The sequence below is a fragment of the Grammomys surdaster genome, unplaced genomic scaffold (assembly GCF_004785775.1).
Source record: "Grammomys surdaster isolate TR1022 unplaced genomic scaffold, NIH_TR_1.0 171, whole genome shotgun sequence".
NCBI classification, from domain to species: Eukaryota; Metazoa; Chordata; class Mammalia; order Rodentia; family Muridae; genus Grammomys; species Grammomys surdaster.
In genome coordinates, this window is record NW_021604619.1 from 3,309,904 (window position 1) to 3,322,510 (window position 12,607).

Below are 12,607 nucleotides of genomic sequence, written 5' to 3' on the forward strand. Positions count from 1 at the left end.
TCTCTCTCTCTCTCTCTCTCTCTCTCTCTCTCTCTCTCTCTCTCTCTGTATTCTCTCATACAGTACATCTGGACCACAGTTTCCATTACCCTCACTCCTCCCAACTCTCCCTCCCCTCTCTCAGATCCACTGCTCCTCCATTTCCTTTGAAAAAAGAGTAGACCTCCCAAGGATATTGAGCAGACATGGCGTGACAATATACAATAAAACTAAGCACAAATCTTCATATCAAGGCTGGGCCATGGAACTCAGTAGGAGGAAAAGGGTCTCAAGAAAAGTTGAAAAGAGTCAGAGACACTCCCACTCGCACTGTTAGGAGTCCCAGATCCATGCAGGCTTGTACTTGCTGCTTCAGTCTCTGTGAGCCACTATGAGCCCTGCTTAGTTGATTCTGTGGACCTACTTAACGCTTCTGGTTCCTCCTCCTCTTCAGCAGATTCCCCAGGTTTCAAGGGGACAGGCATAGAGATCTCCAATTTGGGCTCTCTTTCTACCTAATGTTCAGCTGTCAGCCTCTATCTGCCATCAGATCCTGGAGGAAGCCTCTCGTGATTATGATAGAGCTAGTCACCAATCTATAAGTATAGCAGAATATCATTAGGAATCATTTTATTGACGCTCCTTCTGCCCCATTCTAGGTCTCTGGGCTATCCACCCTCCGTTTTCTGGCCACTGAGGTAGTGTTTGGCATGGGCTGCCTCCCTTGGCATGGGCTTCAAATTAGACCAATGTGGAGGTTTGGATATGCTTGGCCCAGGGAGTGGCACTGTTTGGAGGTATGGCATTGTTGGAGTAGGTGTGGCCTCACTGGAGGAAGTATGTCACTATGGGGGTGGTCTTTGAAGCTCCACCCAGTACAAAAGACCTGGTCTTCTAGAGTTAGGCTTTAGGTGAAGATGTAGAAGCCTACATCCTCCCACACCATTCCAGCCATGCTCCTGCATTAATAATAATGGACTAAGCCTCTGAACCTATAAGCCAGCCCCAATTAAATGTTGCCCTTATGAGAATTGCCTTGGTCATAGTGTCTGTTCACAGCAGTAAAACCCTAGCTAAGACAATCAGTCACTGGTTGGCCTTTCCCAGAAGTTCCATGCCTCCACTGCCCCAACACATCTTGCTGGCAGGATAGATTGTAGGTTAAAGGTTTTGTTGCTGGATTAGTGTTCCATCCTATGACTGGAAGATGCTTGGTTACAAAAGATGGCTGGTTTAGGTTTCATATTCTCCATTACTAGGAGTCTTCACTAGGGTCACCCTGATAGAATCCTGGCAGTTTCTACTCTACTAGTTTTTCATATTACCCTCCAAATGCCTTTTAATTCCAGTTGTCACTCCCTGCACTCTCTCCCTCCATCCTCCCCGCATCAGATCCCTCCTGCTTCCATTCCCTCCTGTTCCCATTTCCATCTGTCCCCAGTCCACATGCATCATCTATTCTATTTCCCCTTTCCAGGGAGATCCATGTGTCCCCCTTAGAGCCATCCTTACTTGCCTTTCTGGGTCTGTGAACTGTAGACTGTGCATTATTGTCTACGGCCATACCACCCTGAACATGCTCAATATTGTCTCATCATCTTTTCTTTCTAAAAGCAGGAGTTGAGCCCCTGTAAAGCTCCATACTAGAAGAGAGGTAATATCCTTGTCACCAGCACCACCTAAAATATATTCTGTACAAAATTTTCCACTGACCCTTATCTCACTATCTACTCATCCACCATCAATTCCCTGAGGCCATCTTCTAGAGTCTAGTTTTCTAAAGTCTAGTTCCATTTTCATGACTCATTGGTCTTTGTCCCTCATGGAATCATTCAAGTATACTTACTCTTTGTGTCTTCATTTTCATATGGGTTCTGTGCTGTGCAAAACTTAAGTGGACATGTATGATTTTCTCCTATTAATCTTCTCTGTTACTGAGCCCCAGCTGGAATCCTAAAGTAGACGGAGAAACAGTTGTGTTCTCTCACTGAAATATATTAGGATTGTGAAGGTAACTGTGATCAGCCGAGCATCTGACTGATGATACAGCAGTGGCCGCAGATGGGAGGATAAAGAGGAAGGAGAAAGAAAGAGCTTAAGGAGGAGGTGGAAGTGGGGTGTACCATCTCAAACAAGCAAACAGCTTTTATCTTAGTAATTGTAGCAATTCAGTTGGTGACACTTAAAATATATCAATTGAGGAACAACACTTTAAAGTCTGTAACAAATATATTAAAGATAAAAGTCATGATATTTATGGGGAAATTTCATTAGAAGATAAATTGTCCATTGAAATTATATGTAAATCAGTCTTGGAATTTCCTGTCAGATGGGACTAAAGGATGATAGATGAGCTTTTTATACATAAGAGATAGCAGTGCTCAGTTTGTTGCAGATACTTTCCTGTCTCTTTCTGTTCTTCCCAGTGGCATTAAAACACAGAAGGAAATTACAATAGGAATCCTTACATAAACATTGAATAATGAGTAAATGACGACTAAAGCTTGAACAGCAAAGTATATATGAGGGTGCAGAATGTTGGCTCTCTGAGGAAAATCTGGGTGCTGTCAAGAATTCTTAAACATACTAGGTTTATGATACTTCATTTATTTTATTCAGCAAACATTTGTGCCCTTGCATTCTCCATATGATGGTGGCCACTGAGAAATTTCTAGGAATCAAAAGGATGGCCCCATCCTTTGCAGTATGTGGTCTGGAAATGCATAGCATTTCGCAGTAAATGGACTCATTGACATATACTAAAATTCTTTGTGCCCGGTATCTTGAATTAATGTAGAAATTGAAGTTGAATTACAATAAAAACATCACAGTATCAGAAATACTTGCTGGGTAGTGGTGGTGCACACCTTTAATCCCAGCACTTGGGAGGCAGAGGCAGGTGGATTTCTGAGTTCAAGGCCAGCCTGGTCTACAGAGTGAGTTCCAGGACAGCCAGGGCTACACAGAGAAATCCTGTCTCGAAAAACCAAAAAAAAGAAAAGAAAAGAAAAAAAATAATCTTCAAAGCCCAACATATCATTTTCTGATACCATAATCGAGTTTTTGATCAGTATGGGATTAAAGATATGTGAGATACATAGTTGGGAGGGCCATTTTAGTCTTGACTAAATTACCCCCTCATTATTCAAAGTTTTCTAGAAGAAAAGAATGTATTACTATTCATATATAAGAGGGGATATATATATATATATACTAGGCTGATTTACATATCCAGAAGATAGATCGTCCAGCACTGACCATGTAAGATGGAGGGGTTGAACCTGGTAGCTGCTCAGTCTGAGAGGCTTCAAGCTTCAATCTAAGCCTCTTCAGACCGGTGGTCTGAGTCTGGAAACCTGGATGCTCCCTGAGAGTCACTGATGTGAGATCTGCAAGGCATGACAACAACACTAGGTGTATGTAGTTGGGGAGAACAAAGCACACCCGTGCTGCCTGGGTTTTCTTTTTCTTTCACTTTTGTTCTGTCCTTAGACTCAAGTCTATTTTATGGTGCTGCCACCATTCAGTGTGGGGTTTTCCCCTTCAGTTGGTGTCCCTCCATTGTAGGACTCTCTGACAATGCCTTCACAGACACCTAGAAGTATGCTTTAGTGAGTCACCCGTATACCTCTTGAGCAAGTTGACAGTCATTCTCTCTTCTCCAGAAATATCTACTCTCAAGGTGAACAAATTTCTCATTTACTCAACTTAGCTGTGTTGCCATGAGCCATTGAGCAGCGATTAGTTAAGTAAATCCCAGACTATGTATGTTCAACATTTTATACATGGAGATTAAGGTACACTGTTTTTAGGAAATGTCCTCTCCTCGCACACATTTTTAGCAAGAGACATCTTATTCCACTCATTGGGAAGTTCTCATGAAGGCACCTCTACAGCTACTTAATATTTTCAATGATGATTGGACAAGGAATATAGAACTTATAATAAAGCTAATAAATAAGCATTAAGCCATAGTTTATGGATAGTATTTTAGTAGTGGCCCAAGCTAAGATGGCTCGCTTTATGTTTTCAACATGGTTCACTGTGCATTTATTTCCACCCTAAGTCAATACTAAAGCGCTGAACAGGAACGGGGTCAAGGTTGAGTGCTACAACACATACGTATGAAACAGTAGCACTGTTGTCCACAAAAGACTTCTATTTCTCGTAGTAGAGTATCAGGTGACCAGGTTACCACTTGGAGAGATTAAGAGGCACAGAGAGCACATTCTTTCCCACATTCAGCTCAAGGGTCTTAGACAACCATGTAGCTCAGAAGTATAGGGCATACCTACCATGCACAAAACCATAGAGTGACCCATGGAACTGGACTAAAGTTTTTATTTCTTATTGCAACCAAAGTTCATTTGATGACTATGTGACTTGCATCTATAATATACTGATATTTTGGGCTACATCATGTGGTTTATTCTAATGTTTAATGGCAAGAACAATGCGATGGTTAAGCTTCGTAGCCAACTTGAAAGGATCTAGGATCTTGAAACGCTTCTGAGGATGTCTGTGAGAGAGATTCCAGAAAGATTTAGAGCAGGCAAAATCCATCCTGAATGTGAGTGGTACTGTTAGGTCTAGTAGAGGTGGACTTGATATAGTTAATCTTCATCACCAACTAAATGGAACTTTGAGTCACCATGGAAACATGTCTTTCAGTATCTCTGCGTGGTTGCAGTTAGAAAGGTTTTTGACAGAGCAGAAAAGACCTACTTTGAATGTGAGTGCACCATGCCATACACTGGGATTCCAAGCTCAATTAAAAGGAGAAAGAAAACTGACTACCAGCATTCATTTTTCTCTGCTACCAACTAATGCTGCAATGTGATTGGCTGACTCAGGCCCCTGCCGACATGCTCTCCTTGCTATGATGGGCTGTGTCCTCAAACCACAAACCAAAATGTAGCCTCATTTCTTTATATTGCGCTGTGTCTGTCGGGCCATTGTCACAGATATGAGAAAAGTACCAAGTGTAATTAATCTCAATAGCATTTTCACTATATTCACTTAAAGCTATTGAAAACCCCAGATGTGTGTGTGTGTAAGTAAATATTTATACATATAAGATCTAAGTCTATGTAGGGAAAGAACAAGCTTTCCTAATAAGAGTAATTTATGAGAAATATAAATATGTTCCTCATGTATACAAGAGCTCATCAGTATAATCAAGCCCAAGAGTTTGATTGCTAATGGATTTACCGATGCCTTTACTCAAGTTGATATTTGGATGCCTAGTGTGTATCAGAAATAGCTATACGGAGAGAGAGAAATGAAATAGTGCCTACTTTCAAGGTGTTAGAAATCAGGAGACAGCCTTAAAACTAGACAGTTTGGTGTCACAAATGTCATCAAAGGGATAGTATGTCTTCTGGTAACTTCTTGGGCTTATAGAAGAGCTAAGACTTGAGATAGCAAGTGCCAACCCACTTTCAAACAATCATTTGTCTGAGTGGAAGGAAAGCAGCATCTTTAGCAGAGTCTATAAGAGAGGCAAAGACAATGATGGGGAAGTCCCAGTGGAGCTGTGTGCCTGGGAAGTGGGGGGTTGCTGCTTAAGAGTAAGAGAGATGGGTAACACCATAGCAGAAGGGCCTGTCTAAGTGCTACTAACATATGGTCCCCTTTAACCATGTTCCAACCTCAAAACTAGGCCTGAGGGGGAAATGGAGACCAGAAATTGGTGAACATTAATCTTCAACTCAAGTGTGTTAAGAGTCAAAATAACAATGGAAAGCCTTTCTCGTGCCAAAATTCAGATGGTGATGTCAGTCTATGCCCAGGCTGTAGCAATATGCGTGAGTACACTTGGATTTAGTAGTTTGCTAAGTTAGTTACTCTGCTAGGGAAGCAGAGGAAAGGGTTTTACATTTACAATGTGAAAGTGGAACCGCTCTCTACCTGTTATTTGAGAATATCCTTTATTCTAGGCATTATCACCCCTTTCTGGAAAGGGCAGAGAGTAGTTAGGATTTTTGTGTTTGGTAGGCTACACAGGATTTTTTTTTTGACACATATTCTGTTTTCATTTCTGTTCTTTCATAACCCTTTTTAAAAATAAAAAAATCTAATTTGATTTATTATGCTTATTATATAACATACCAAACGCTATACTTGCCCATTAATTGTGTTGCTTAAAGTAGGTTTGTTACCATGCGTACCATCTAGAGGGCCTACCTAGATTTTGCCCCTGCCATAAACCTGTTCAAACTTGAGGACAGGATGTTTGTAGGACCAGTTAATTCACCAACCCGATCTAGGATGACTTCAGTTGCCCAAGCAAACTCTAACCCATTACAATTCCATCCTGGACACTTACCTATTGCCATGTCAAGGGCTGGGAATTACCAAAAAAGCAATCCAACGAGGCAGTAACAGGGATTCCTGGAGACTCATGAATTCCTCCTGCTCACTTGCTTCATCTCACCTTCATTCTTGGCCAAAGTAAATATCTCCTGCACAGTATTGGTTCCACAATGCTAAAAGGCAAAAAGGACCCACACGGGGGAGAAAAACTAGTACCAGTTTAAGCAAAGAAACACTGAGTAGACACTTAAGAATAAAATTAAAAGGAGGATTGTGGATATAAACAAAGAACATGTTTTATAAAGGTAACTAATGTGCTCTTTTGTAGTTTTATAATGGCTAAACTTAATTGACTCTCCTCATCAGTTCCCAATAGCTTCTTGGCTGGACGGATACCTGACCCTTCTTTCCTCTTTCCATGCTAGGGTGTTGTTTGGCTTGAGCTTGTGCAGATCTTGTGCATGCTGTCATGAGCCTTTGAATTCATACGTGTAACTGCCCTAAAGACACTGTTTTCTTGTAGCCCCACTGCCCCCTACTGTTTCTGGCTCTTACAGTCTTTCTGCTGTCTCTTCCAGAATGATCTTTGAGCTTTAACAGGAAACGGTGTAGGATGGATGTACCTGTTAAAATTGAACATCATAGTCTCTTATTGTCTGCATGTTGACTAGTTCTGGGTCTCTCAGGATTTTGTTTGTTTGGCTGGTTTTGGTTTTGTTTTTTTGGGGGTTTTTAAATTTTTTTTTATTTTTTATTTTTGGTTTTTCGAGACAGGGTTTCTCTGTGTAAGCCTGGCTGTCCTGGAACTCACTCTGTAGACCAGGCTGGCCTCGAACTCAGAAATCTGCCTGCCTCTACCTCCCAAGTGCTGGGATTAAAGGCGTGTGCCACCACTGCCTGACAGTGGGTCTCTGTATTAATTGCCTTTTATTACAAAAAGTTTCTATGATGAGGGCTGAGAAATGTACTAATCTATGAGGAGGGATAAAGAGACAACTAAGTAATATTCCAAAGACCTTTTGAAAAAGTAATGTGGAAGTGACCACCATAGATGCTTCATTAAATTTTATATGTATAATGTATATACACACACACACACACACATATATATATACACATACATATGTGTATATATATGTGTGTATATCTACGTGCATGTATAAAATTTATATATACACACATGAATTAGTCAGGGTTCTCTAGAGCCACAGAACTTATGGAGTATCTCTCTATATTGAGGGAATTTATTGTGATGACTTACAGTCTGTGGTCCAACTAGCCCAACAATGGTCAGTTGTGAATGGGAAGTCCAAGAATCTAGTAGCTGCTCAGTCCCACAAAGCTAGTTGTTTCAGTTGGTCTTCTGTAGAAGTAGGTTCTAACAAGATGTGCTGGCAAGTAAATTCAAACAGGCAAAGAGTGAATCTTCCTTCTTCTAATGTCCTTATGTAGGCCTCCAGCAGAAGATGTGGTCTAGATTAAAGGTGTGTAGCTCCACGCCTGGATCTGGAACTTGCTTTGTCCCAGACTAACCTTGAACTCAGAGACTTCCTTGCCTCAGTCTCCTGGAATCAAAGACGTGTACTACCTTGCCCATGCCTAAGCTTTTTGTGGTCACTATGGCTCAAAAAACTCCATGCCAAGATCCAGGTTAGAAATTTGTGTCTTCCAGCCTCAAGATCTTGATCACAGGTGAGCCCTCCAATTCTGTCTTGGAGTTCATTCCAGATATAGTCAAGTGGACAACCAGGAGTAGCCATTACAACACATGTATGAGAGAGAATGGGGGAGAGAGAGGGCTTAAATCAAGTTTTATTATCACAGGGCAACAATGCCCCACTAGACATCACAGGATAACAAAAAGCACCGTACTAGGAAAGGGTTACCTCTTTGGAATTTGTAACCAGTGATTTACCAAAGACCCCCAAACAGCACAGGCTATTACCAATGCTCTTAGTTACACTCCAGAATTTCATGATGAGATCCTATTACTGAGGAAACCATATACTTGAGTCATAGCACTTAGAGAAATCAAGCTGATACTGACCTGATGGCTTCACCACTACTGGCTTTCATGGTGTTTGAAACCCCATAGGAAGAACAATATCAACTAATTGGGACCCCCCAGAGTTCCCAGGGACTAGACAACCAACCAAAGAGTACACATGGAGGGACCCATGGCTCCAGCTGCATGTGTAGCAGAGGACTGCTTTATCTGGCATCAATGGGAGGGGAGGCCCTTGGTTCTGTGAAGACTCAGTGCCCCAGCAGAAGGGTATGCTAGTGTGGTGAGGCAGGAGTGGGTGGGTGGGTGAGGGAGCACCCTCTTAGAGGCAAAGGGGAGGGGGAATGGGGTAGGGGTTTGCGAAGGTGATACTGGGAAGGGGGATAACATTTGAAATGTAAGTAAATAAAATAACCGAAAGACAGCGAGTGAGCGAGAGAGAGAGAGAGAGAGAGAGAGAGAGAGAGAGAGAGAGAGAGAGAAAGTTAGTTAGTTAGTTCTATGAATAATACTAGAGAAGAAAAGTAATTTTCAGTATTACCCAGCTGTGTAATCCTGCAAACCACAATAATAGCTTGCCAAGACAAGCCCACTGGTGCAATAAGGAGACATATGTCAAATGTCATGAAAGTAACCAACTACTTAAAAAAAAAAACAGCATTTAAGTCCTATTCCACACAATGGCCCCCATACTTGGCAATATTATTGGGATTAAGAAGATGTGTTAAAAAGTGTCCTGTGTTCCAGAGGAGAGCTTCCTATTATCATTCTGCTAAACTGGCATGGTATTAAACCGATTCCTAATAACCCTAGCCATTATTAAAACTTAAAGCAACACAAAACCCACAAAACCTGGTAATATAAGTATTCAGTATTAAACTATCCACCTTTTTATTGTTTAGTGATTTGATTTCCTTCAAGCTGGCTTTCAAAACTTCAGATAATGATATGCAAGAAGCAGTCAGAGTCCTTATGTTTAATTTGGAAGCAGGGGCCACTGTACACCTCTCTCCCATTTCTCTCCGGTTGATTAGCAATGTCAACAGTGTAGTCTTTGTCCCCCAAGCTTTGTTTGTCTGCTTGCTTTAATGTGAAGGATTTCTCTTCAGCTCTTCACAGAACATATTGAGTCAGAAAACTTAACATTTGTAAAGGTTTTTTTCCCCTTCCAGAATAAAGAAAAAAGTTGTGCATATTTCATCACTACAGAGTATAAAAACAAAGCAAATTTGAATAAAACATTTGGTGTCTTTTTGGAGGCTACAATTTGTGTTCAGTACTGTAGACTTTTGTTTTCTCACACCCTATAAGCTTGCTGCCATTAACAGTGTAGCAGAAGTAGAAAGAAAAGACAGACCTTGGGTCAAAATCCATCCTGAGATGCTTAGAAACTGGATGGTTGTAGAGGAACAATTTTTATTTCTATAATTTTCTTTGGTAAAACACTCACAAATTATCAAAAGAAATTGCAGGATCCAGAACGTATTAGGCTCTCGGCTGACATTTCCAGTAATCGTTGTGTATGCATAGCCTTAGGGAAACACATTTGTGCCACAGGATAAGATATATTCAATTCCACACTTCCCACTTAGACTAACACACATTGAGTGATACATGCTCAAAGGTTATTGGTTTGAGCCCCGGACCTTAGATTCTATCACTAGAGTTCAAATGGATGTCTATGTCAAGAGAGTCAACTATAAAACCCAAAGCTCATGCTGAAAAAACACAAAACCAAACACATATATACCCCTCACCCCATTTGTTGAGTATTTTCTGTAGACTAGTGGATCAGAAGAAAAGGGCTACAAAGACATCTAAGGCATAAAAAGACAGTGATCAAAGGATACTTATTATTCAGTGATTTTTTTCTGAAACTTAAAATTAAAAGTATAAAATTAATAAAAATCAAAATAGAAAGATGGTTACTGGGGACCAGTAGCCAGAGTGTTGCTACTGATAAAGTATATTAATATTCAACTGTAGTATGAATTATTTCTATAGACCTAGGGACTTAAATTAATGACAACATGTGAAGAGTAGAATCGAGCCATTTTTCACAACACAACACCTGTTGAAGTGAGAAATATGCTAATTATTTTGACTTTGGTAATCATTTCTCAATGTTTCCATATATCAAAACATTGCATTGTACACTTTCAAAATATATAATTTAATTATGCCTCCATAAAGCTGTGAACAAATTAATTTTTTAAATTACATTTTATGGCCAGAACAAATGTACAAGAAAATTTAAAGGCATAATAATACCAATATGATAAACTGAGCTTTTGTCTTTGGGGATTCGAGATTTCATATTCTCCATTTGATTTGCTAGGGTCATAGGTCTTTTGAGGTTTCCCAAATAGACCCCAAATTACTGAGCTGCAACAGTCTTATTCCCTCAAGCTCCTGTGTAGCTGAGACCACGAAAGGCCACCCTGCCCAGCTTTCTGTCTTTAAAACTCGTCTCAGTCACAATCCCTTTGCTCTTCCTCCTGATGCTTTGAAAGCCGAACCTCTGATGTTTCATCTCTGCTACTCTGAGTCTATGTTTTCTGTGAAAAAGATACAGTTTCATGAATATCAAAGATGGATGGCCTCCAGTAGCTTTCCAAACATGATGGTTGTCAGTTACCTCAATCTTCCTCTATTTAGTTGAAGTAATTTCTCCAGGGGAATTTCGCCTCTTTCAAAACTATCAATTCCCGTCGGTTTAACAGAAAAAAAGAAAAACATTCGAATAGGGAAACCCCACAATTCCCAGCATGATTCTTTTTCAATTTCTCATGTTGACTAAAGCTCAGTCAGCTTGCTGACTCTCACGGTTTCCTTTATGAGTGTTGGAGAGTTTTTCCTTGGCCCAGTTTGTGCTAGGTACTCTCTGATATACATCAAAGTAATGTTGACACATGGATCTTACTCACCATATTTAAATGGACATGTGAACTTGCCCTCTACCATAATGGTCATATGGAGCAATCAGAATCCAAACAAACACGATTTTGATCTCGCTATGTAAAAGTTAAAACTTCAAAGTTGCACCTTCTATACAGACTGTCTTTTTTGGAACTGATAAGTATTATGTACAGTATTTAAACATCTGGCCACTCTCACAACCATTAGGGGAAAAACAAACAAACAAACAACAAAAAATAAACAAGATTCCCAGGAATTTACTAGATTATTAAAACCTGGGATAAGTAACCTTACTTAGTTCTTCACCTCAGTATCTAATTTTCTGCTCTTCCCACATAAGAACCAATCTTTTTGTGTTGGCTGAAGCTCAGGGACCTTGGTTCACAATTCCACCCTGGAGAAGTCAATTTATCCTCGGTAACTTCAGAGTCTGGCAGAGTTCAATGCTGTACTTGGCCACTGTGTGCCTACATAGGGCATGTTCCCTCTGAGAATGGGCCACGTGAAGGACCTAGGGTGATACTTTGGGCTTAGTAGGCATTTAGTACCTATTATTTTACCATTGGCATACCTGCTCACAAGGTGACTTTTACCCAACCATCCCACAGTTAATATTTGAAACAATGGCTTGTTCATTGATTTCCTTCACCCATCCCAACAAAATAAACACAACAATTCTTATACCTGGATTAAAATTACCTTTATGGGGAATATTTAGGCATGAAAGGTACAGCAGATACTTTCTGTGAAAGGAAACTTCAACAATTGTTATGAGAGTCATAATATTTTTGATTGCTTGCTTGCTTGCTTGCTTGCTTGTTTTGATAAGGTGTGTGTCTGTAATCCTTGGCTGGTCCAGAAACATAGGGTCCTATTGTCTCCACTCACATTTGCTGATATAATAGGTGTGCTATGCCTGCAAGTTGTGCAATTTTAGACAGATGTTGACTAGAAAACTTCTTATCCAGTCTTCAATGAGCAGATACTGGCGGTGAATCCAGACAAATCTTTAATTGCAGCAGGATTTTTATGATACTTGCTTGAGAACAGCAATCAGCATAAGAGATGAGAGTTATATCCCCAAAGTTCTTCACACTGAAGCATAGCATAAAGTTTTCTCTATGATAGAATCTGGGTATTTCTGACATTCTCAGACAAAGGAGCAGAAAGATAAAATCTCAGCTTGGAGGAAGTCACGTTACATATACAGGTTCACTCATTAGGTCTTGGAAAAGTCCAGATTTGATGAATGAATGGCCCAGTCACTCATAATACCACAGTCCTAATGACAAAGCCTCCTCCCCATTTGTCATTGGTAGTTATAGTTAGACATTACCACCAAAAATCCCTTATCATGACAGTTGAATATAATTTATGACTTTGCTCCAA